Source organism: Belonocnema kinseyi, chromosome 4 (genome assembly GCF_010883055.1).
Source record: "Belonocnema kinseyi isolate 2016_QV_RU_SX_M_011 chromosome 4, B_treatae_v1, whole genome shotgun sequence".
Lineage (NCBI taxonomy): Eukaryota > Metazoa > Arthropoda > Insecta > Hymenoptera > Cynipidae > Belonocnema > Belonocnema kinseyi.
This window is the reverse complement of record NC_046660.1, coordinates 33,757,761-33,785,453: the sequence shown is the minus strand read 5'-3', so window position 1 is coordinate 33,785,453 and position 27,693 is coordinate 33,757,761. Positions and strand designations below refer to the sequence as shown.

Genomic DNA, 27,693 nt, shown 5'->3' with positions numbered 1-27,693 from the left:
CACTTTTTTTACAGTTCAAAATTTTTTTAAATATTTTAACATCCCTTATACATTAAAAGTTCTTATTATTTTAAACAATCTAATTACATAAAATGACACTTTTTTTACAGATTTCTTCTGAGTAAATAGCTTTTAAACACATATTTCGGTTATTTTTTGTTCTGGGACCTTCAACAGTCCCAAAATGTTTATAACTATTATTTATAGTTATTTTTCGTAAAAATAATAGGTATATTGCAGTAAAGACAAATGCCGACAAAAAAGTAGACTTCAAATTGTGCATTTTGATAATTTTACACGCAATTCTTTGGATATTATAGCACTTTATTGGCTTGGTACGATACAAGAAAATGGTAAATATATTTTAAGATTTAAACACTACAAAGGGTAGTTTAGTTTTGCACAATTAGGGGTAGTATTTTGGTTTTATTTGTTCAAGCATTTTTCCTCAGCATCTGGTATCAGCAGTTTTATTTCCGGCCAAACTCCTATTATTTTTACAGAAATTAACTTTAATTAATATTTTGAAGCATTTATTTTTTACGGGAAATCGAACAGGATTGTGGAGTGCGTGATCAAAACAAAAAATATTGGGTTTTTGAGGGCACCTAATATGAAAGAGATGCTTTAATTCCAGCACACATTCAACACCAAACAACCAAATAAAGTTATGATTAATAAATAAAAATAATATTAATAAATAAATAATAATAAATATAGTTAGTTACAATTTATTTATAAATTGATTCCAAAATTTAAAAGATCAAAATTAAATTTTAAAATAAAAGTGTAAATTTTTTAATTAAGAACAAAGTTACGACAGGTAAAACGGTGTTTGCTTGTCTCAAGTCGAGCCTTGTCTTGACTAAGACGACGTTTACTTGTCTCAAGAGGAGCCTTGTCTTGGCTGAGATGATTGGCGTAAACTTGCCTCAATCCGAACCTTTTTCGGCTCATAAATGAGATTAAAATTGATGACTAAAAAATTTGTAATTATTTAATTTTTTTAAAGTTGATAAAATTCAGAATATGTGGGTCTGAGGGATTATCACCATCACAAATTTTCTTTAAAAAAATTAAAATTTTAACTTTCTAGAACGATCTCCTAAGCCGTTAGAAATACGTAAAAACAAACAACATTTTCGATATCAAAGTCAAACAAGTATAATACAAAGGAGAATTCGTAAATAGGTTGATTGAATATGTATATTGTGTAAAAATATACAAGATTGTTTACTCATTAACAAAGATTAGCTTTTATGACAGTCAGAATGGCCCTAAAAACTGAAACATGCTTAAGACGAACTTTTCGACTTCAGCATGTCTTAATTGGGGACAATTCAAGTCGAACTCAAGTCGAAACATTCTTACTTGGGTGGGACCCAAGAAAGGTTTCAACTTGGAATAACCTTCGTTATTTATAAAAACAGTCGAAGAAAAATTTATAATTCGATTTGGAAACTTCAAATTTACTAAAATGAAATTTACCCGAGTAAAAATTCAAAAGGACAAAAAGGGTCATTCTGTCTCCCATAAGAGCTAATCTTTGTTAAGGAGTAAACAATTTTGTATTGTTTTACACAATATGTATATGTATAGAATCAATTCAGGTACGGATTTTCATTTGTATTATACTTGTTTGATAGCAATACTGAAAACTTTATTTGATTTTACGCATTTCTAACGGCTTAGGATACCCGTGAAGAAAATGAAAATTATAATTTTTGTGAAACAAATTTTTAAGGGTTATACTCGTAAAGACCCATAGATTCTGAATTTTTTAATTAATGATAACTAATTTAATAATAGCAACTTTTTTCTTCATCAATTTTAATCCTTCGCAACTGTTGATAGTTTCATTTCTCAGTCGAAAAATGTTAGTCTTGAGACAAGTTTACGCCGTCTTGGTATCACCATTCTAAGGCCCAAAAAGTGAGAAATTATCTTTTGTCTCGAGACGCAGACAGACATCGATGTGTTTTGGAGATGAACTCAAACCACCACCAAGTCGAACTCAAGTTGAAGCATTTTTACTCGGAATCATTGGTTGAAAGTTGAACTCCTTTTTAAAAAATTAATTTGTTTATTAAAGATTCATAATTTTCACTAAAAATTCATATCTTTGGTTGAGATATTAACTATTTTGTTAAAAATTGATCTATTGAAATTGAAAATTAAAAGTGTAAAAGTTAAATTACTTTCTTAAAAAGTTATTTTGTTGGTTAAAGGTTCATCTCTTTTCATCTCTTTGTTGAAAAATGTTCTTTCGTAATTAAAAATTTAACTATTTTGCTAAAAATGTATTTATTTTGTAAAAAACTTCTCTTCTTAGGTAAAAAATTACTCCTGTTGAAAATTCGTCTTTTTCGGCTAAATTCAACTATTTTATATTCAAAATTTGAAAAATGTTATTTGTTGAAATATCAACTTTTACATTTTTGGTTAAAACTTGATCTTTTGAGGTTAAAAATTTAACTCTATTTGAATGTTAAACTTCTTTCATAAAAATGTCTTTTTCATTATTAAACATTCATAATTTTTATTAAAAATTTATGTCTTTGGTGTATATCTGAACTATTTTGTTAAAAATTGATCTTTTGTGATTACAAATGCAACTACTCTTTGTTGAAAATTTAAAGATTTGGTTTAAGATTGATTTAATATGTTTAAAATTCGTCCTTTTTGACAGAAAATAAATATTCTTCGTAAAAAATGGAACTTTTTAGTTGAAAATTAATCTTTTTTAATTGTAGATTCAAGCATTTTGTTGAAATTTTTCAATTTTTGATTCAATTTAAGTGTCTTCATTAAGTTCACCTTTTAAAGTTGTAAACGCACATGAATTTAACTAAAATCAAGATAAATTAATTCTGAACTGCCTAAGAATTTGGTTGAAATACATGTTAAATTTAAAGAAATTGAATTAACATTAAATTTACTTTGAAATGAAATACCCTTAGAATTTAATTGCATTTTTATGAAACTCACTTTCAGTTTAGTTGAAAATCTAGTTGAATTTCATTAAATTCACTTTTATTTATATTAAATTCAACTGAAATCTTTATACATTAATTTGTTATATATCCACTTAGCACGCATGTCAGTTAAAATTCTATTTTTCAATTCAGTTCAAATTCACTTATGTAGTATAAATCTATTTAAATTCACTTTGATTTCACGACTTTACCCAAATTCAGTTTAATGCATTAGAATTTATATTGTGTCTAGAAGACCAGAGATTAATGCGAGCACAATTATCATTCAAAACCCATTTATCAAATAAAGCATTTTTCCAGCCTTCAATAATTCAGAAGGTTGCAGGGAAATGGGTACTGGCAAATTTTAAAATTTTAATATTTGTTTAACATAGAAAAAATAATATGCCTATTAAAATATAATATAATACTTATGAGACTTTTCAAAAGCAGTTTCTTAATTTTTAATATTATTTCAATTCAATTTTTTTAATTAGAAGTACCTATTACGCCAATCATACACTTTTTTTTGTATATACTAAATTTAAATTCACATGTGAGTCGTTAATTTTAAAATGACTCATATCGTGCGATGGTGGTGTAATGGTCAGCATAGTTGCCTTCCAAGCAGTTGATCCGGGTTCGATTCCCGGCCATCGCACACTTTTTTTTATTTTTGAAATCAAAAGTTTTCCAATTACTACATGTTTTTTACTATTTTCTAATGTTCTCATTTTTTGCGATTCAACATTTTTTTTCTGCTTATTATATAAAAATTATTCAGATGTTCCGACTTCTTTGTGTAAATGCTAAATGGTGTAAACTATGAAGCTCCTTCTACAAGGATAAAATTAAAAATTAGCCAAAGAACAATATCAAATCTGTAATATTTCTAAAGTTATTAATAATCATAAAAATCATTCAAATCTGCATAATTTTACAATTGACAAAATAATAATATGCATCAATATGCATGAAAAAATGCAGCAATAGGAATCTCTCAAGCATCAAGATTTTAGAAATAAAATATTCCTTACATTTATTACTCAATTACCTTCAGTAGATTATAAGAAAGTATTTACAGAGAATTTAACTCTAGGTAAGTTCTACGTTCGATATTGTAGATGCCTACATTATCACAACCATGTTTGTAATTTAAGCTGGAGAACTTGAATATGAAAAATCAAGAACGAATCATTTTTACTGAAAACCAAAAGCTTCGACACATAATAAAAAAATTATATAATCATAAAAGTTTAATCTAATATCTAATATAAGAACTAACATTGCAGAAATCTTCCGTACCTGCGAATCGTACCTATTTCACTTTCTTGAGTAAATAGAGGTGAATGTTGCTCACGTAAACACATCTGGTACATTTTAAAACTGCATTGCCAGCACTTGTTCATTTACATATCTAATATCGTGCGATGGTGGTGTAATGGTCAGCATAGTTGCCTTCCAAGCAGTTGATCCGGGTTCGATTCCCGGCCATCGCACACTATTTTTTGTTTTTAGAGTCTTAACTAATTTAAAGTTAGTTCATCAATAAAAAAATGGAAAAAATTGACTAATAACCAGAAAAAAATATTTTGAACTCACAGTTCGATATAATTTGTAGTGTGAGAGCCTTCACATATTACGTAACATTATTTCCGACCTTTTTACTCCCACCCCCATGCAACGGACTGTAACTTTTCCTTCTACCCCCTGCCACCAATCCAAAGTCACATAACCTATATTTTATTTGGTTTAAAAACATAATAAGACGTCTTCTAAATTGAAAAAAGTTTTTTTTTCAGATGAAGTGCTGTACATAAATAAATAAAATAATATTTTGATGTAACACTGAATACTTTTTAAATATTTGTTAGTCACAAAAATATTGAAATTACTTACAAGAAAAGAAGCATTCTCAGTTTTTGTTTAAACTTTTATAAATATAAATTTTTTAATATTCTTAAGAAAATTATAGAGAAGATTTTCAAATATTTTAGAAGCGTCAAAAAAGAATTTAGAAGATTTAAAAAAAAATGATTTTATAGGATTTGACTTGATAAATTTTCGGAAACTCTTTCAAGTTTTTGATTATTTAAAATCTATTCCAAGCCTCTTCAATTCCTAAAAATAATTTTAGGTAACTCAACATTTTCTTGAAAGATTGAAAAATCATTCCAAATGTAAAAAATTGTCTTAAAATCTTCCACATTTGCATATGATTTTTAAAAAAATTAGAAAAGATTTTTGAATATTTCAGATGAGTAGAAAAAGAATCTAGAAGATTAAAATAATATAATTTTTTTATAGGGTTTTACAAAATACTAAGAAACATTCGAGCCTTTTTATAAGATATTTAGGACTTTTACAATCTATCAAAACTATTTTGGATCTATTAAAAACCTCCTAAATTCTTGAAAAAAATTTTAGCTAACTCGAATTTTTCTTTCAATTTTGAAAAATCAATCGAAATGTAAAAAAATTGCCTCGAAATCTTTAAAGCTTTCCTAGGAATTTTAAAGCTTCTAAAGTTTTGGTCTCAAACCTTTAAAAAAAAACGCATTTTTTCAAATCTTTTAAGTTAACATTATTTTCTAATGTCTTTAAATCTTCTAAATATTTCTTGAATTTATTCAATTTTTTTGTTGATTTTTAATATTTGCAAATTAAAAAAGTTTGATTTAAAATCTCTACTCTTTTTCGAAATTTAAGGAAATCTTTTGAAATGTTTTGAAATCTGTTTAAATTTTCTTTTAAACTTTATTTTTCAAGGAAGAAAATCATAAAACACTTTCCTATAAATCTTAAGATAATTCTTTTTCCAATCCTTGCAAAATTATTAAAACATCTAATATTTGTAATTTATTCAAACTTTTGGTACCGTTTTTTCTTAAGTTATGCAAAATTTTTTAAAATGTCTTAAAATCTTCCAGATTCTACTTTGAGAATTTTATAAATCTAATGAAATGTTTTTAACTCTTTTTAAATATTCTATTTCACCAACCGTGACGGTCAGTACTGGGCCAGTTGTAAACCAGTATGGCGTCAACCCTTGGCGGAATTCTTGCGTCGGTCTTCTACACATATTTTTTTTCATTTTTTTGAAACCAATTCAATTCCTAAAATATCGAATACGTTTTTATTATTTTTGAGTCGTTTTAAAACTTCTAGGTAGGGCAATCCAATGGGCACAAAGTTTGGCGACGTCTTTACGACATCGTTACGATATCTTTACGATAACTTTACGACATCATATCTCCATGTCGTTAAGGTGTCTTTACGATATCGTAAATAAGCCGTATGATCTGACGATGTCTTTACGATATCGCAAAAACACTGAAACGACATGGACAATTTTAGTTCTACTTTGCATCAAAATAAATCTATTATATCAGAGAGATAGTGTTACTTACTAAAATCTTGAAAATTGACGTTGCATACTTACAGTATAAAATGTTGATATTTTGACAGATAAAACAATATCACACAATCTGATTATATTAATTGGACGTAATTCAAGTCCAAAACATATTAAATGTCATAAATAACTGAGGCCTGGCCAGAGGGACGGGCCCGACGAAAATAATATTTACAGTACTGGCTGAACCAATTCAGCAAATTTGGCGAGGTACTGACCTTTAGTACTGGGTAAGTACTGGTCAGCCTCCAAATGATAAGGAAGGTATGTACTGACTTGTAGTACTAATTTCTGTACTAAGTCATAATACTGGGCCAATAAATACTGTTGTTACTAGCGCGGTAAGTGTAAATTATTTAATGATACTTAAGTTCTGTACTGATCTACAGTAGTAGTCCAGTACATACTGATGGTACTGGCGCGCTACTGGTAAAAGCCATAATGATATTCAAGTTCTGTACTGATCTGAAAAACTGTGCCACTACATACCGTTGGTACTGGCGCGGTACTAGTCAAACCCCTAATATTGAAGGATACCAGTGAGGAAAAAGTCAGTATGAGCTAAAAGTTACTGTTGAAGAACAAAAGAACTTTTAAAATCTAAAAATGTATACATTAATCGATACTTAAGATAGATTATAAAACATTTTATTTAACAGTTATAAACTATTGTTCGATGTTCCAAATTTGTCAGTTTGTTCAGATTTTCGTCATTAACTTCCGTTTCGATTCTCCTTTCCGCCTCTCGATCTCCCACATTAGAGAACCAGCGGGTGATATACAGGGTTGACACGCTGCGGCTTACATACATGGCGCACTTGATTGCTACCCGAATTGCACAACAGCAGGGAAGAAGCCATTGTACCCGGGGCATTTTCATATTTCGCGCCTTTAAAGTTGCATTCGGATCGGATATTCGGTCAAGTGCGAGCATCTTCGGATCAAATTTATCATAGTTTCCATGGATGCGTTCGAAACTTCAAATGGATACACATGTACAAAAATATAGGTTATGTTATGTAGTAATTACAAATAATAAAAGTGTTTCATTAATAATGAAGTGAGACTTGTGGGCTAGAAAGTAAACGTCAATTTTCTTCTGTGCCAATAACATTATGGAATGGCTGCTGAGGGATAAATACTATAAATTGGTAGAGGAGAGTACCCAAATATGAGACACCAACTCTGTTTGGCGTGATTGTCGGGATTCTATGTACTGAATTTAAAAGTAATATAGGTCATTTTAAAGGAAATTTAGTTTGTCATAAGAAGCTCAAATAAAAAATTTTATTAAAAATTTTTTTATGCTAAAAATACAAAAAATGTAAAAAAGTACTTTTTCCAAACTCGTCAAACTGTTCTCATAATATGAGATACCCCAGAAAATAGCTAGTAAGATGCAAAATAAAGTATTATTTTTAATGAAAAACTTCATTCTATATTTCCAAAGTATAAATTTACTGCTATTTAGATATATTTAGTTTTTGCAGTAGTCACAAACACTTTTGTAACCAATTTCACGCGCGCAGCAACAGTGTTATAAAAACCACAGGTATCTCATATTATGAGAACCACATCGTGCAACTATGCACTTACTATGCCTGACCTGTACAATGAAAAACTTCAACACTATCGATATTTTCCTACTTAGTTATACAATCCCCATCACTCCAGACAAACTTTACTACTAAATACATATTTAATGAATAATAAATAAGGTTTAAAGAATTTCCTTCCAAGAACTCGAACACCAACGATTTCACAAAAAGTTCGCCTGTAATATTTAGAAGCCCAATAAAAAATGGACTATACCACGACATTACTCTTTCTTCAAGAGCTACAATTTAGTGATAGAACCAACAGAGAGGGTTTCTTACTTTAGCTGATACCCCGCTTTCTCATATTACGAGAATATCTCATATTCGAGTACTCTCCTCTAATAATATTTTGCGCTTTTAGTGGGCAAAAATTTTTAATTGACATTGCTTACAATTACTTACAGCGATTTCGGTAAATTTTATCTATAATCGATCTGTGAAAAAAAAACAATGGAAATCAGTTAATAATTTCAGAAATAATGTGTTACTTATTAAAGTTATCAATAAGTAATGTTTGTTTAATTATTATTAGGTAATTATTGTTTAAATTATTACTGCCGCACTGTCAGTAATAAACATAAAAACCCACAAAACATTTCTTTGGCAAAGAATAATCAATTGAAAGTATAATAAACATGCCGGCCCGATCTGTTCTTATTTCGAGCTTTAAGTAATTGTAGGTAGTGTCAAGTTAAAATTTTTGCATGTAATATTTTATTCACTTTATACAAAACAAATCCAGTCTATTTACACTCTTCGCCCACTAAAAGCCCACAATATTATTACCAATTTATAGTATTTGTCGCTCAGCAGCCATTCCATAATGTTATTGGCACAGAAGAAAATTGACGTTTACTTCTCAGTCCACAAGTCTCACGTCATTATTAATGAAACGCTTTTATTATCACTAGCAAACCGAAGGAACCGAATGGAGCCACCACAAACTACCCATAAAGACCCCATTCGGTTCCTTTTAAAAAAACTAAAAAAAACCCAGCAAGATCAACTTTTAAACTGTTGAAATTCGGATTCTACGTTAAATTTTCTATTGGAAACTCACGGAGTAATCGCAATACTTTGTTTGCAGCGGTAAAAAGTAAAAAAAAACATATAGGATCTATAACGCCTGTTGACTGCTACTTACATATGATGCGTTTGAAGTGTAGCAGTCAACAGGCGTTATACGTCTTATATTTTTTTAACTTTTTACCGTTGAAAAAAAAGTATTGCGTTTATTCTGTCACCTTCTACAGGGAATTTTAAAGTAGAATCCGAAATTTAACAATTTAAAAGTTGATTTTGCTGTTTTTTTTTTTAGTTTTTTAAAAAGAAACCGAATAGAGACCCAATGGGGTCTACGGGTACTTTGTAGAGGCTCCATTCGGTTCCTTCGGTCTGCCAGGGTATTTGTAATTACTACATAACATAACCTATATTTTTTGACTCTTGTATCCATTTGAAGTTTCAAACGCATCCATGGAAATATGATAAACTTGATCCGAAGATGTACGGACTTGACTGAATGGCCGATCCGAACGCAACTTTAAAAACGCGAAATATGAAAATGCCCCTGTACAATGGTTTCTTCCCTGCTGCTGTGCAATTCGGGTAGCAATCAAGTGCGCCATGTATGTAAGCCCCAGAATGTCCAACCTGTATAGGCATTACAGTCTTTTACTGAGACCTTTTTGAATGTTTGCGAAATGATTTGTGTCAAAAAAACAATATAAAAATACAATCATAAACATAAAGTAAATATTGTTGAATTATACAGGGTGACAATTAAACTCAAAATATGAAATTGAAGACATTAAAACTGAACAATTTTAGATTATGAATAGAGAAACACTTAAAATACTACAAATTATAATGTTCAATGCTGTTAAATTTCGATTTGTAATGGTTCAAGTTCCCAGGTGCGAATTGACCGTCGGCCCATGGTCGGGCCAACCGTCGGACGGTCGGTCCAACTTTGTGCGCCACTGGTCGGGCCAATCAGCTAAATGATCACGGTCAACCGCCTTTGGCTTCTCCACGTCGGGCCAACATCGGGTCCCATATATGGGCCATCTATTAAGATGACGCCGGCCCATCCTTCGACAAAAATTAATTTAAAAAAAGTTATTTTAAAAAATATTATTATATAATCTTCACCTTTACCATTACTAAATACATAATTCCCACATACGGTTACTGACACTTTTAATTGCACGCTTTAACGCTTTAGAAAATCTTACTCTTCCAGGATTCGAACCCTAACTAAACTAGTGTATTTTACCGCGTGCTATAACCACTCGGCTATTGAAGAACTTGAAGTTTGTTTATAAAAACTGTGTGTTGTATTTTCTTTATAGATTAATTTGGAAAGAGGGTTGACAAATTGGGAAGCTATACTTTGAAAATATTCAGGGTTCGATGCTTTTTTAGAATTTTAAAATTTTCCAGGATTTAAAAGTAACTTTATTATAAATTAAAATTGATAAATTTTGAATATGCAGCATTATTCAATTAATAATTCTGAATGTTTCATTTCGACTTCTTTAATTATGATATTGTGTCACAAATTAACAAAGGTTTTTCATTTTTGTTGATTTGAATCTAAAGTTGATAATTTAAAAGATATCTGAATAATAAATATTTACCCTTAAACCACTCTATTTTTGATTGAGAATTTTTAATGGTTTATTTTGAATATTTATATACCTGTATTTCTACGAGTAACATATCAATTCGACCTCCCAATAATACGAGCAGATCAACTGCGGTCGAAAGCAAATCTATCGAAACTAAGTAGGTTATTTGCACCCAATGTTACATACATATGTGACGTCGGCGGACAGGCCAACTCTTGACCACAGTTGGGCCGACTGCAGTTTTGCGGTTTTTTTGTAACAATCAACCAGAGTTTATCCGACGATCTGCTCATACTCGGGCCAATGTTTGACCGACCATCGGGTGCATCAAGGAGACTTATGTCAATCCGACTGCTGTATCCAGAGTCGGACCGACCGCATTATTGCGGTGGTAACGACCAATCTGCCACAATTTATCCGATTTTCGTACCATAGTTGGGCCAAAATTGGGCTGACGGTCGGCTTTTCGCTCGTCGCCGACTCCCGTCCCCAACGTCGGTCCGCCCATGGCAGCTTGAAAACATCTTAGCCGACCCAACTCTGATTACCGTAGATCGGCTACTATAGCAGGGCCGACTTTGGGCCGATGGCCAAGCTCTGGCATCCGACCGAATTTCGCACCTGGGTTGAAAGTTTATTGAAAGACTGCAAAATTTGATTTAAATTATAACTTTTAGGACAAACTTTTATTAAAATGTGAAGACTTTGAGAGCTTCGAAACGCGCACTGCAAATTTTTAGACTATTAAGGCTTTCAATTTGAAATTGGACTATTTTGAACGATTTCAATTCATAAAAGTAATTTGTATGTATTTGAAATAAGAAAAACAAAATTTTTTAAGCAGAAAGTCATTCTTGAGCAAATGTCCATAACTGCAAACTGTACTATATATGTAATTTTGGAAATAAAATATCAAAGATAGAAACAATAATCTATATTCAATATGCGCAATGCGTCTGACTACCTATGTTTCTTAATTCGAAATATACGTTTCCCATAATGTTTACACTAAATAGTTTGATTACTTACTTATCTTAGAGACATCTTGTTTCATCAAATAACAGAAAAATGTTGATGGCGAAAGCTGAAATAATTCTTAGCCGGTGTAAACCGGTTGAAGCTGCGCAATCGAAGAAGTCGATCGATAAGTGGAAACTCAGAAGAAAGACAATAATAGAGAAATAAACAGTTTAAATTTATTTCTTTTATTTGGAAAAATGTACTTGAAATACAATAATAATTTAGACGCAAAATTAGGTCGACACGAGATGCAAATATTCACAAATAATTTGTAAAATCACAAAAATGTATAGGTACGTAAAAAAGCACACCAGGCACATCGTGATGCAGTTAATAATTAACGCTGATATAAGTTCAACATTTTCCGAAATTAGTGTCATTTGTAGCGAATATCGATAATTACTAACTACACTTGATGTCTAATTTTAGAAATAAAAGCAATAAAAACTCAAACGTACGAAAACATAATCTAATACATTTAATTTGTGTTATGCCACTGACTGTCGACGTTTTTCAACTCGAACTGCAAGTTTTCCATTATTTTTACACTAAAATGTTTGTTCATTTACCATTCTCAGCGATATCTCCTTCAAGTAAGGCACGGTAACACATAGAATACACATATATAATTTAAGAAATTCGAAGCCGGTCGAAACTGCGATCAAAGAAGCTCTAAGCGTGCTTTCTTCGCTTTCTTCCCTCCTTCGTCAAAGATTATCTTTGCCTTCGTCCACGACGGTCGATAAAGGAAACGATGAAGGTAGGCAACCCACGTGGCAAGGTGCCTTGTCGGTGCGGTATCGTGCGGACGCACTGCGCCAGTAGTAGACCCAGTATCAAGACCAGTATCAAGCCAGCAGTACGCCCACGGTGTGCCCACTCTCATGTATTTGGGGCAAAATGTGAGATCAGCGCCACCTAGGGGACGTAGCAAATACTATTGTCTACATCAACGACCCCGCCCCCTTCCCTCCTCGCCTTAATTTGTAGGTTATGTTGACTTCTCTTTCGGAAATAAATACATGAATAATAATAACCAATAAAACAAACCAAAAATTGAAGAAAATAAAATCTATCATTGATCAAATGCAATAAAATGTTTAAGTCTGTTGCAATCGATCTATCATAGAAAGATTCCAACATAATTTAACATTTGATTGTTCGTTCTATCAGAATGATTCCAACAGACTTCAACATTTTATTTCATTTGATCGATGATCGATTTTATTTGGTTCCATTTGTAGTTTGTGTTATCGGTGATAATCCATTGTGAATCCAAGTTCATCACGCAAAAATAAAATAATTCTTGCAGCTAAAGTGAACTTGAGCAGACGCGAGCAGACGATAGAACTTCTATCGTCTGCTCAAGCAGTGTTGCCAGACCCGTGTTACCGATTTGCGGAGGCGCAGACTCCAAAATGCGGATTTTTTTTCAAAATGCGGAGTTTTTAAAAACTGAGTGTAAAATACATATTGCTATTAAAAAACTAAGAAAAGTCTTTTCTATCTGTATAATAACACTGTATTATACTTATTACAATTTATAAATAATTACAAAATACCTTTTCTTGTAAACCAGAGCTGCAGATCGCGAATTTTTGGAGTTTGCGCAGTAGAGTTTGTATACATTTTTAGATTATATTAATCTATTATATAACCTAACCTGACCTAAAAATTTATATGAACGCTACTGCGCAAGCTGCGCCGGTCCCACGGTCGTGCCATCGACATATATTCCTGGACCGCTAGCTACGGCCATCAGAAGTGGTACAGGGAATAGAAAGAGAGGACAAATCGAAAAAGTCGATATGTCCTTTTCTAAGGGTGACGATTGGCTCCACTCATCTTCCATCTGCTTTTATTAGAAAAGTATTTATCCACCAATTACCAATAGTCATCCTTAGAAAAGGACAGGTTGACTTTCTCGATTTATGCTCTCATTCTACTCCATATTCTACTTCTGACAGCCGTAGCTAGCATTCCATTATTATATGTCTATGGAGTATCTAGATTCTAGGAACTAGAAACGTAAAACTCGTAAAACGCTACGCTGCGAGCGAGTCCCCATTGGACAGAATGGCTGCGTACTGGCAGGTGATTGGCAGAAATGCCTTCGTTCGCCTGCATCATATAATTGTACGCAGAAATCCATCAAAAGTTCAAAATGGGGAGTTTTTGGCTATCCGCATTGCAAAATGCGGATTGTGGATTCGAGTCTCAAAATGCGGTGTAAAATGCGGAAATGCGGTGTATCTGGCAACACTGTGCTCAAGTTCATTTCGAATTCTGAATTCATACGAGCGCCACCTAGGGGACGTAGCAATTACTATAATTCACCACTTTTCTATGGGAATGGGCACACCGTGAGTACGCCAAACCCCTATGCCGGCATTTCCCCAGTAGTGCATATTACTCCTAAGCCAGTAGTACATCAGTATGGTGCCAACCGTTGGTTGAACTTTAGTGTCAGTATTTCTCTGAGAAGTTTTAATTAGAGAAATTATGGACCCAGTATCAAACTTACAACTGACTGAACTCTTATATCGGTTGCCAATCAGCACTTGAAGTCTGTATGTGGCCAGTAGTACACCAATCACTGGCGAAAATTGAAAATTTTTAGTAATTTAATCATGGCATATTTTTGGGCTTTTTTGGGCTCCCTGAAAATACCCACACCCATTTTTGGGCTCCAACCCTTAAGGTAAAAAATTAACTCCTTTGTAACACGCGGATATGAAATATTCAATATATAATATTTTTGACAATTTTACATTGTCAATAGAGTCTCTGATTTTTGGACTCCTCGAAAATACCCACTCAAATTGTTGGGCTCCAACCCTTCACATCAAAAATCAACCGCTCTCTAAAACGTAGATACGACTTTGTTAAAAAAACAACTTTTTTGAGAATTTAAAATGTCAATAGAGGCTCTGATTTTTGGACTTAAAGGTTCGAGCCCAAAAATCGAAGTGGGTATTTTCGAGAAGCCAAAAAATCAGAGACCGTATTGACACTATAAAATTCTTAAAAAGGTTATTTTTGACAAAGTCATATCTACGTAGTAGAGAGGGGTTGATTTCTGACGTTAAGGGTTGGAGCCCAAAATCGTAGTCGGCATTTCCAAGGAGCCCAAAAATCATAAACTCTATTGACAGTTCAAAATTCTCGAAAAAGTTATTTTTTTACAATGTCATATCTAGGTGGTAGAGAGGGGTTGATTTTTGACTTTAGGGGATGTAGCCCAAAAATCATAGTGAGTATTTTCGAGGAGCCCAAAAATTAGAAACTCTATTGACAGTGTAAAATTGTCAAAAAGGTTAAACATTGACAGTTTCATATCTGTGTGTTACAAAGGGGTTAAGTGTTTACCTTAAGGGTTGGAGCCCACAAATAGGTGTGGGTATTTTCTGGGAGCCCAAAAAGCAACAAAAAAAATGCCGTGATTGAATTACTAATTTTGGATGAAAATTCAAAAAGTGGTCATGTTGGACATGTTGAATATTTTTGAGACCACTTTTTTAAAAATTATAAAATTCTCTGTATGGTTATTCATGGTATTCAAAAAATTAAACAATTTATCCAAATGACTTTTTTCGAAAAATCAACAATTACTAGAGTTATAGCATTTTCAAAATCTAAAAAAAAAATAAAATGAACAATTTAAGCTAAACAACGCATAATACGAGAAACAGTCTAGAGAAAATAAAACATTTCTTTTTGAAAGCCCTACAAGATTATGATAACAACTTTTTCAATTAGGTCAAAAAGTTGACAATTCCAAATTTGATCGTACAAAAAAATTTCGAAACCACATTTTTTCAAGATGTAAAAATTCTATGCGCGGTTGTTCATAGTACTTCAAAACTTAAACAATTTATCCTTTTGACTTTTTTCTATAGAAAGAAAATCCTTAGAGTTAGAGCATTTTCAAAATCCAAAAGAACAAACTAAAATGAACATTCGAAGCCAAACAACACATGCTATGAAAAAAAATCAAGAGAAGAAAAATGTAGATTTTTGAAAGCCCTACAAGATCGTCATAACAACTTTTTTGATTTGGTCGAAAAGTTGAAAATTAAAAATTTGATCGTACCTCAACTTTTTAAAATCACATTTTTTCAAGATTTCAAAATTCTATGAACGGTTATTCATAGTACTCAGAATCCTAAACAATTTATCCTAATAACTTTTTTCTATAAAAAGAAAATTATTAGAATTAGAGCATTTTCAAAATCTATAATTCTATATCGAAAAGAACTTTTTTAATCTCGTCAAAAAGTTGAAAATTCCAAATTTTATCGTACAAAAAAATTTTGAAACCACATTTTTTCAAGATTTAAAAAAGATTTTTAAAAGATTTAAAAAAGAAAATTATCAAAGTTAGAGCATTTTCAAAATCCAAAAAAACTGAAATGAACATTTTAAGCCAAACAACTTATGATATGAAAAAAAGCCAAGAGAAGAAAAACTTTTCTTTTTGAAAGCCCTACAGGACTACGATAACAACTTTTTTAATTTGGTCGAAAAGTTTAACATTCCAAATTTGATCGTACCCCGGAAAGAACTACAAATTTATAATGAATCACTTTTCGATATAAGCTACGAAAAAAAATGAGACAAAAATTGTTCATCCAAAAAAGAGCTATAATTTTTATAGGACACGTAGTTTTTTCTTTAGTCGTAAAAAATATCATTCAAAATAAAAATATTAAATTTGTTTGAAAAAACGACACAAGGAATGAACTTAAATTACCAGACAAAAGTTGTTCGCCTGAAAAGATGTATAAATTTATTATTAATAATTTTTCGATTGAACGAGTAGATTTTCTTTTAATCGTAAAACACAAGATAAAAAATGCAAAAATGAACTTTTTAGAAAAAGCACAGAAAAGACAAAAGAGGACATAGGTTCCTATATAGGACCCTATATAGGTTCCTGTATTAGACCCTATGCAGATGCGCAGTAGTTTTTATTTAATCGTAAAAAACAACATTAAAAATAAAAATTATAAAAGCAAGGAAATAAGAATTAGTATGATTAAATTTTTATGCATATTATGAATAGTAATGATATACATTTATTGAAATGATACATGTTTCAGAGCAGCTTCGAATACAATTTAAGAATAAATAATAATAATAATAATAAAATAATAATAATAAATAAGAAACAAATACAAACATAATCATGATAAATACAATTTGCTTTTTATTTTGGAATTTTTTAATAAGTAATCCCAGGCAGAGTTACATAAAAAATGTATTATAATTGATATAAAAGTGTTGTGTATAATATAGAAAAGTTTACATGTTGGACAAAATCGAGTGCGAAGCACGAGCTACGTGATGAGAATGTGTTCGTTAAAGCCGAAAGCGCTTTAACAAAAGAGAGTTCAAAATCACAAAATTACAGTTGTCATTCCGCTGACCTTTGATTTTAAAACGTGCGTCCACGAACACGGAAGAAATATAAAAACCGAGCGCGTAGCGCGAGGTAAATATATAATCGAACGCGAAGCGCGAGATAAATGTACAATCGAGCGCGAAGCGCGGGATAAATACAGCATCGAGCGCCAACCGCGAGAACCAAGAGTTGCGCGCCCTAGGCGCGCTCAAACTTGCGAGCGAAGCGAACCGCGCGCGCAGCGCGCGAAGAGAATGTGCCCGCATGGCGGGCAGATTTTTTTATTTTTAATTCGTTCCATTTTTGGTTTACATTTTTTTAAACCGAAAATTTAACTATTCCATTTATAGTTTTAAAGTGATATTTCATAGTTTAAAATGCAAGTATTTGTTTGCAAATTTTACTTTCTCAGTTGAAAATTCAACGATATTTAAAAAAAGTATGTATTTTTATGAGAACGAACATTGTTTACGTTCAAATGAAAGTTGCAAAACTATATCACATGCAATGCATGCAACTTATTACCAGAACGAGTAGAAATCAGTCGTTTTATATTACAATGAATGTCAAACCTGATGTGAATATATTTACTTGATCAAGTTGCATGATTAGTGAGCTCTAGAAGAAGCAAACATTCATAAAGAATAATATCATTGTGTTTTTTTTCTAACAATAAGTGTCAAACAAATGATAAATAATGAAACCAAATATGTCACACCAATACGATAACGATATCTTATCAAAAATATCTACGATTTAGTAATAATATTGTTTATAATTCGACAATTTTTTAAATTTAGATATCTTTTAGAATTACTTGGCAAAATTATTAAAATAATCTCAATTTCAGTTTTAATCAATTTCCATTTTGATTATACTGATAAGTTTTAATTTGACAGAGTTTTTTAAATCTTAGATATTTTGGTGAGATTATTCACTTATTTTGTAATCCAAGTGTCTGGTCACTTCGAAATTCAGGATGAGTAGTCAAATATTTTTCATAAACACAGTCATACACAATTTTCGGGACGAGATAGTCCATCCCCTTTTCCGACTTGCTTCATTTTTCGGGACGAATAGACACAGATTTTTTTAGAAGGTAAACGATGTGTAAATCGAGTGTAGGATTGGTGCAGACTAGTGGAATATCCTATAAGATCTGTTCCGTAGGCAAATGATCAACAAATCCATTTTTTGCACGAAGCTTATAAAATATCAAAAATCATTTATAAATAAAAATTTCCTGAAACTCACGTGGAAAGATTCCCCGGAAAATGCTCGAAGGAAATTCTACGGAAATTCCGGTTGGAAATTCCGTTGAATCTCGGTAGAAATTCTACTGACATTCCGTTTGCAATTCAAAGCCTGTAATGGACTTTGGAAGTTCCTATACAGTTCTGCTATCAGTAACGCTACCCCAGGTCGACTCCTGTAAGTCACGACCGTCGTCCCAACAAATTTAGTTTGCACCAGGTTCAAAAAATATTTCTTCCTCGAGGAAGTTGAGTTCTAAATAAACCTTAAAGGCAACCAACCAATTTTCTTCATGACAATGCCCTCCAAGTACACCAAGTGTAAAAAATACATCTCCCTCGGGGAAGTTGAGTTCTAAATGCATCTTGGAGGCACCCAACCAATTTTTGTCATAACTCGCCAATGTACAATAACCTCCAAGTGAACCAGGTATAAAAAATACGTCTCCCCCGAGGAAGTTGAGTTCTAAATAAACCGTGGAGGCAACTAGACAAATTCTTTCATGGCCCGTCACTATAAAATAACCTCCATGTGCACCAGGTATAAAAAATACATCTCCCTCGGCGAAGTTGAGTTCTTAATGAACCTTGGACGCAAACAATCAATTTTTGTCATGACTCGTCATTAGACAATCACCTCCAAGTGCACCAGGTTTAAAAAATACATCTCCCTCGAGGAAGTTGAGTTCTAAATGCACCTTGCAGGCAACCAACCAATTTTTATCATGACTGGACAATGTACAATCATGAAAAAATTTGGTTAATTGCCTCCAAGGTTCACTTAGAATTTAAATTCCTAGAGAGAGATGTATTTTTACACCCGGTGCACTTGAAGTTTATTGTATAGTGACAGATAATGAAAAAATTTGTTTGGTGTCCTCCAAGGTTCATTGAGAAGTCCACTTCATCGAGGGACATATATTTTTTACAGCTGGTGCACTTGGAGGTTATTGTGTAGTGACTGATCATGAAAAAATTTGGTTGGTTGCGTCCAAGGTTCATTTACAACTCAACTTTCTCGATGGAGATGTATTTTTTTACACCTGGTGTACGAGGAGGTTATTTCATAGTAACGGATAATGAAAAAATTTGGTTGGTTGCCTCCAAGGTTCACTTAGAATTTAAATTCCTAGAGGGAGATGTATTTTTTACACCCGTTGTACTTGGAGGTTATTTTATAGTGATGGAACATGAAAGAATTAGTCTGGTTGCTTTCAGGGTTCATTTAGACATCAATTTCCTCGGGGGAGACGTATTTTTTACACCTGGAGCACTTGGAGGTGATTGCTTAATGAAGAGTCATGACAAAAATTAGATGTTTGCGTCCAAGGTTCATTAAGAACCCAACTTTATCGAGGAAGATGTATTTTTTATACCTGCTGTACGTGAAGGTTATTTTATAGGTTATTGTACATTGGCGAGTTATGAAAAAAATTGGTTGGTTGCCTTTAAGGTTCATTTAGAACTCAACTTCCTCGAGGAAGAAATATTTTTTGCACCTGGTGCAAACTAAATTGGTTGGGACAACTGTCGTGACTTACAGGAGTCGACTTGGGGTAGCGTTACTGATAGCAAAATTGTATAGGAACTTCCAAAGTCCATTACAGGCTGTGAATTGCAGATGGAAAGTTATTAGAATTTCTATGGAAATTGAACAGAATTTCCAGCCGAAATTTCCGTTGAATTTCCGTGGAGCACTTTCCGGGGAATCCTTAAACGTGCGAGCTGCGTGGGTGTGGTTCATTATTAAAGATCTTGAAAAATAATAAATAATCTTTTTTTTAATGGATCAAGAATTGTATCCAAGTGTTTTATCTTGAAATTTCAGTACCAATTGGTTGAATAGTATACGGCGTAGACTTTAGGTGAGTCTAAAGTTTATAATTACTAAAAAATTGACTTTTCTTAATAAAAAGTACTAAATTTTGAAAAATAATAATGCATGAAGAATTTCATATAACAAAATTATGTCTTAAAAATTGTTTACCATTCGGTTGAATAGCGTAGGCTGCAGGTGTATCTAATTGCTGAAAATGATACATTGTTTATACGTTTTCTAAATCTGCTAAATCCATTTTAGCAAATAAAAAAAACAATTATCGATGAGTACCCTAATATCCGAGGTGGAAGATCACATTCTTTCTATTTTCACTACTTTTACACGCCAGATCAATTTTTTGATTAATAAACTGCTATACAATTCATTTAATGACTTTTTCTAAACAAAAATAACAAATTTAAGTTTTGGGTTAGGAAAAAAAATCAAATGTTTTCTCGGCCAATGGTCCTTCCTCGGTAATTGGTACCCTATATGGCTATGTGCAGATGTTATAATAATTTACTTCAATGAAAATATTAACTATAATACTAATTTTATTATAGAAATCATGAATTGAATGATTTTAAAAGATTTTATGAAAATCGGTGAAAAATTAGCTGAGATCCTTCAGGTTGTATGTAAAAAAAGTCAATCTTTGGTTGAATTTTTTGAAAAAGAGCTTTATTTAAAAGAAATAATGATTTATATGCTAAATTAATTTCAAATTTTTTAACCGTCCCGATGCGGAGATAATTAATGTCAAAGTTGACTACTTTAACATGTAGTTCATGAACAGTGCATAGGCACTCTTCACAGTTTAATATATAGTAATTAAACGCACTGGTAAAGAAATTTAAAAAATGTCGGTATTAGTGCTACTTGTAAATGCAAATTAAAAAATATATATATCAAGTTTCTCCACCGTGTAGTTTCATAGATATTTCAATGAAAAACATTGAAATTTTAGTCACTTTCAAACTGATAAACATAACAGTATCACACAGCAGCAACACTATTCGCTCTCCAGTTTATCTACTGCAGCGATTCCCAAACTAGTGCCGCCGGCCGTTGAGGCTGCCGCCGGCAGGGGGATGCCACCCCGGGCCGGGCAGCTAGGCAGGCTCCGAGACAGGTTCCCCGCTGCGAGCAGAAGGCTACTTTCCTCGACTATCGTGTACCTACCACGAATGACCCTTTCATTGTTATGAACTTGCAATAACTGAAATTATAAAGACTTAGCTCAATTAAATTATAATTGGCTGAATAAATTTCGTGACATAATTTTAAGAAAATGAAAACAAAGTTTTTAAAAATCTGTTAATATCCGAACTAATAAATGAAATATCTACAAATCTTGTGAATGCAACAAAAGTGCGATAACTCTTGAAGTTATTATCCGATCTTCTTCTACCTTTTTTTAACGTTTATTTGATAATCTAACAAATTTAACGCAACTTATTAAAATTGTATTGGTTAATTTTTAACCAACTTTTCATTTTTCTCAGCCGGCTCTAATTCTCTAACAACGAAAAGGTCAGCGAAGCAAGCAACCGAGCATAAACGACTAGCGTCCAGTGTCTCACTTGGGTTCCAGTATTGTGAAAAAATTGGAGGGTGGGGCTCCTGCCGCTCCCCAGAAAGTGCATAAAAAGTTTGGGAATCACTGATCTACTGTACCAAGCTATTCAAACGCACATGTCAGTTGGTCAGCCATGGTTAGGTTTTAATTGCGACGTTGCAGGATCTACGAATCTGCCGCTGGCATAGTAGTGGTGACTATACGTATACACACATCCTACGAATTGTATGCCAATAGCGCAATGAAATCTTCACCATGCGGGTCCGTGAAATTTTTTCAATGTAGTATGGCTTGACGGCGCCCCACGGAACTCTACAATTTGTGCGGGGATGGGATTTACATACAACCTTAATATAAAATCTCTGAACGATATTGTCGATTTCGATTGTCACATCTTTTGATGTCCCCATTTTTAGCAATTTAATGTAAATCATTCGTATATCTACAAAAATCGATTAAATACTATTTTTTGCTATAAAAAGTTACGAAAATGTAGCACAAAATCTTTATTTCATTCAAATTTATAAAATTTTTGGTGAAAAAGCAGAAACTATTTTAATGACGATTAAAATAAAAAATAGCCTTTTATGTTTTCATATCACTTCTTTTTGATAAATTATCTAACTGCGAGCAGTTCGCTGTTGAATTGCAAAATGCAATATTAACCTCAAAATCTCAATAAGTTGCTACCGCATTTTATTTCAGCAATGAAATTTTATAAAAAATTCCATGCGTCACAGGAATAATACTTAATGTTAATGTTTATATTGAATGCAAATAATAACTAAAAATTAACTTATAACTAAAAATACACCATTGTTACACTAACTTTAAATTTCAACAAAATACGGGAATTCTCAATGAAAGAATTCCATTTTTAACTTAAAAAGATCAAGTTTCAATAAAAACGATCAAATTTTAAACAAAAATCGAATAATTCAGTTTTTAATAAACAAAAGTTAATATTCAATAAAAAAAATGAAATTTTCTATAGGTTATTTAAAACTTTAACCAAAACAGGCGAATTTGACACCAAATATTAAAAGTTTTAACAAAAAAGATGAATTTTCAATCACAAGATTAATTTTCTATTTAAATAAATCTTTTTTAACAAATAAAAGAATTTTCAATTAAATTAATTTTCAATCCAAGTACAATAATATATAAAGTATTTCAAATAAAATAGAATTTACTTAAAATCAGGCAAGTTCTACACATTATATAGCAAAATGTTTCAGCGATTAACATTTTTTTATAGTAAATTATGCAAGACGTTTTTTCTCGATTTAAGACCAAAATAATCGAATTTGGGCATCTATGTTAAGAATAATAAAAAACAGATAAATTTTTTACCCATAACATTAATTCTCTACAAAAAAATTAGTTTTCAATCAACAATGATATAATTAAAATTTCCCTTAAATACATTAATTTAAAAAAAAAAATCAAGAAAATAGCTGAATCCTCAATAAACAAGATAAAATTTTAACAAAGAAAAATCATTTTTTACCAAAAAGACGAATTTTTAAATGAAAAAATTAATTTTTAATTAAAAATATAAATATATAGAACCAAAAATAGGATAACACCTTTTTAGTCAAAAGAATTAATATTTAACAACAAACAATTAAATTTCAACAAATTAATTGAAATTTTAATAAAATAGATACATTTGATGATATATAGTTAAACTTTTAAGCACACACATGTATTTTCAACCAAGAACCCAAAAATATCAAGTTTTAATTCCAAATTTAGGTGTTCCACCAAAAGTGGGATAGTTAAATTTTCAGTTAGAGAATTTAATTCTTAACAAAAAACGGAATGTGCAACTTAATAGTTTTGTTCTTAATCACAAAGACGAATTTTCAAACAAGGAGACTATTTTTCTACCAAAATAACGAATTTTCATCGAAATATGTGCTTTTTCAAACAAATGGTTGAATTTTCAACCACAAAAGATCAATTTATAGCTTACATAAATTAATTTTTGACTAACTATAAAGGAACTTTCAACAAAATAGTTAAATTCTCAATCAAAAATATAAATTTTCAAGGAAGAATTTTTATATTTCTAACAATAAACATCGATTTTCAACAGAATACATCAATTTTCAAACAAATAATTTCATTTTTAACTAAAAAAATCAAGGTCCAATAAAAAATGTCAAATTTCAAACAAAAATAGAATAATGCATTTTTTAGTTTAGAATAGTTAATATTCAATAAAAAAAACGAAATTTTCTACAGATTATTTCAAATTTGAACTAAAACAGACGAAATTTACAGCAAATAGTAGAAGTTAAAAAAAAAGAATTTTCAATCACAAAGATTAATTTTCTATTAAAGAAATTTTTTTAAATAAGCAACAGAATTTTGTACACATTTTTGATGTAAGCTGTTGGCTTTAGGGTCAGGTGAATTGAAACTAATTAAGTTGTTTCAAAAGTTTCGGCACACAAAGGTGGCCTTCATCAGTGAGTTTTATTGAATCTATTAAAAGTACACAATATCTTGTAGGTACGCAGTTTTACAATTGGAAGCATTATTCTTTTATTAATATCTTAGTTGTGAACTAATAAAAAATGAAAATGAATTATTTTTAAATTTAAATTTCGTTTAATTTCATTAAGAATTACTATTGATAAATCTTGCAGTAATCTTAAAATATTATTTTACTTTAAAGAAGTACAATTGATGAGAGAACAAGACCAATGTAGTCGAAAAAGTTTTGTCATCAATTTTTTATTTAATGAAACAATTTTCAATCGCAAAAGTTGTTTACAAATTATTTTTCCAGTGCCGTATATGTAATTATATTAAATTTTTTATTATTTTACTCCTTTGTTGTTAATTTTTAAATAATCTGTCTGTACGAAAATTATTATTCTAAATCGTAAGAGACTTTATACAGATTTAAATTGTTTTCAACTAAATTAATTTTCAATACAAAAACAATATTATAAAACGTATTTAGAATGAGATAGAATTCACTTAAAATCAAGCAGGTTCTATACATTATTTATCAGAATCGTTAGTGATAAAATTTTTTTGCAGTAAATTATGCAAGACGTTTTTTTTCTATATAAGACAACAAAACATCGAATTTGGACATCTATGTTAAAAATAATAAAAACCGATTCATTTTTACCCATAAAATTAATTCTCTACAAAAAATTATCAGTTTTCAACCAACAATGATATAATTAACATTTTCCTTAAAGACATTAACTTTTAACAAACAAACAAAATCAAGGAAACAGTTAAATCGTCAATAAACAAGATAATATTTTAACAAAGAAAATTAATTTTCTACCAAACAGACGAATTTTCAACTAAAAAAATTAATTTTCAATTATAAAAATAATTTTTCATCCTAAAATTGTACATTTAAATTCTTATTAAAATAGCTGAATCCTCAATCAAAAAGATCAAATTTCAAACAAATAGTGGAGTTTTGAACGAAAAAAGGTAAATTTTAAATTAAAAGTATAAATACATAGAACCAGAAGTAGGATTATTCCTTTTTAGTTAAAAGAATTAACATTTAACAACAAACAATTACATTTTCAACAAATTAGTTTAAATTTATCAAAATAGTTGAATTTGATAATACACAGTTGAACTTTGAAACAAACGGGTACGAAGACGATGTTTGAAACAAATAATTGAATTTCTAACACAAAAATATCAAGTTTTAATTCGAAATTTCAATGTTTCACCGAAAGTGGGATTGTTAAAGTTTCAGTTAAAGAATTTAATTTTTAACAAAAAAAGGAATGTGCAACTTAATAGTTTTGTTCTTAATCACAAAGATAAATTTTCAACTAAGAAGACTAATTTCCTACCAAAAACCTGAATTTTTATCGAAATTCTCTAGCATAAATGATATAATCCAATTTTATGGTACATAAATTAATTTTTAACTAACTATGAAGAAATTTTCAAAAAAAATTGAACCCTCAATGAAAAAGATGAATTTTCAACGGCGAAGATTAATTTCCTACTTGAAAAAGACGGTTTAAAAGAAATTTAATTTAATTTAAAATTAAATTTTAAAAAATTTTTAATTTAAAAAATTAAATTTTTCTACCAAGAATAACGAATTTTCAACAAAATTCTCTATTTCCAAATACTGTATGAAAACAGATAAATTTGTTTCCAAATAGTTAAATCATTAACGAAAAAAGATCGACTTTAAACCAAAAGGATTAATTTTCTACCAAAATAAAAAAATTAAAAAATTGAATTATTAAGTAAAAAAGGTCAATTTTCAATTTAAAATATCGATTTTCAACAAAAATAGTAGAATCGAAATTCCTTTTAAGGAAATTGGTTTTGGACAATCTGAAAAGGATTTTTTTTTAAATAACTGAATCCTTAGTGAAAAATATTAATTTCAACCAAGAATATTACTTTTCTACCAAAAATTACGAGTTTTTTACAAAATCTAGAAAGTTACAAACAAATATGTGATTTTTATCTAAAAAATATCATTTTTCAACTCGTTGAATGTTCAATCAAAAAAGTTCGTTTTAAACAGAAACAGGTGAAGCTTCAATTATGAACTTAATATTCAACGAAAAAATGGGATGGTTCAGTTTTTAGTTAAAAAAATTATTTCGAATTTAACGAAGTGTAATTAAAAGAAAATATATGAGTTCTCTACCAAAACAGATTGTGATTAAAAATATCAATAAATTTTAAACAAAAAATGGAAAGTTCAATTTTCACTTCAACAAATTAATTTTGAAAAAATAAGAATTATCCGAAAAATTGTTGAATCCTCAATCAGCAAGATGGATTTTCAAACGAGAAGATTAATTTTCTACTAAAAAAGACGAGTTTCTAACAAAATCCATACATTTTTAAATAATTAGTTAGATTTTTAACGAAAAAAGATCACACTTTAATTTAAAAATTTAATTTTCTGCCAAAAATGTCATAGTTGAATTTTCAGTTAAAAAAATTAATTTTCAACAACATCAAAAAACAGTGTTATGAAAATTATTTCTTGAAATTTTTTATTGAAAATATTCAACAATTTAGTTGAATTTTTTTTCTGTCTTGACTGAAAATTGTTTGCATTCGACTACTTGGTTAAATGTTAAACTAATTGAGTAAAAATGGATATTTTTTGTGCTAAAGATTCATCATTTTGGTTGAAAATTTAATTCTTTTGTTCGAACTTCTTTCTTTCTTTGGTTGAAAATTAATCTTTTTTGTTGAACATTTCTCTAATTGTTTTAACTTTAAAAGACCTTTTAAAAATAAATTTTGTTGGTTGAAGATTCATTATTTGAGATTAAAACTTATCTCTGGTTAAAAACTTGAAAATTTTCTTAAAATGAAGTTTCTGGTTCAATTCAGCTGTTATTGTTTTAAAATAATCATATTTTTTAGTTTTTGGTTGAAAATGTATCTACTTATTTAAAAGTTGAACTATTTTGTTAAAATGTTACGTGTTTGGAGGAAAATATAACTATTTGGTTGAAAATTCGTTAATTTTTTTAAACTGAAAATTCAAGTTTTTCATTTTCAGTGCAAACGGTTTTGTTAAAAATTTGACTTTTTAATGAAAGATTTGCATTTACAGCCTAATAGTTTAACTTTTAATCAAATACTTAAATTTCCAACCTACAAATATAAATTTTAAACGGAATGGCGAAATTTTCAATCAAAAAAGATTAATCTTTGACAAAAAAGAAATGCATTAAAAAAAAGAATTCCCAATGAAAATGTAGTGGTGAACATCTTAAAAAAAAAGAATTTCAACAAACTATTTAAATTTTTAACCAGAGTTGAATTTTCGAACAAGTATGTAAATTTCCAACAAAGTAGTTGAATTTTTAACCTGAAAATATGGATTTTCGATAGGAAATGTAACATTCGATATTGCAACGAAAGCAGATGCTGCCAAGAGATGCATTGTAAAAATAAGGATACGAATTTTCAATCATAAAGATTAATTTTCCATAAAAGTTTCGAATTTTACCC

At 30.3% G+C, this 27,693-nt stretch overlaps 2 non-coding genes across 2 annotated transcripts; both read left to right on the top strand.

The window, feature by feature from the left end:
* The first annotated feature begins 3,564 nt into the window (after nucleotides 1–3,564).
* Nucleotides 3,565–3,636, top strand: Trnag-ucc. The gene has a single exon. It is a non-coding gene; the product is annotated as a tRNA-Gly (tRNA).
* A 766-nt stretch (nucleotides 3,637–4,402) lies between these two features.
* Trnag-ucc lies at nucleotides 4,403–4,474 on the top strand. The gene has a single exon. It is a non-coding gene; the product is annotated as a tRNA-Gly (tRNA).
* Nucleotides 4,475–27,693: the final 23,219 nt, after the last annotated feature.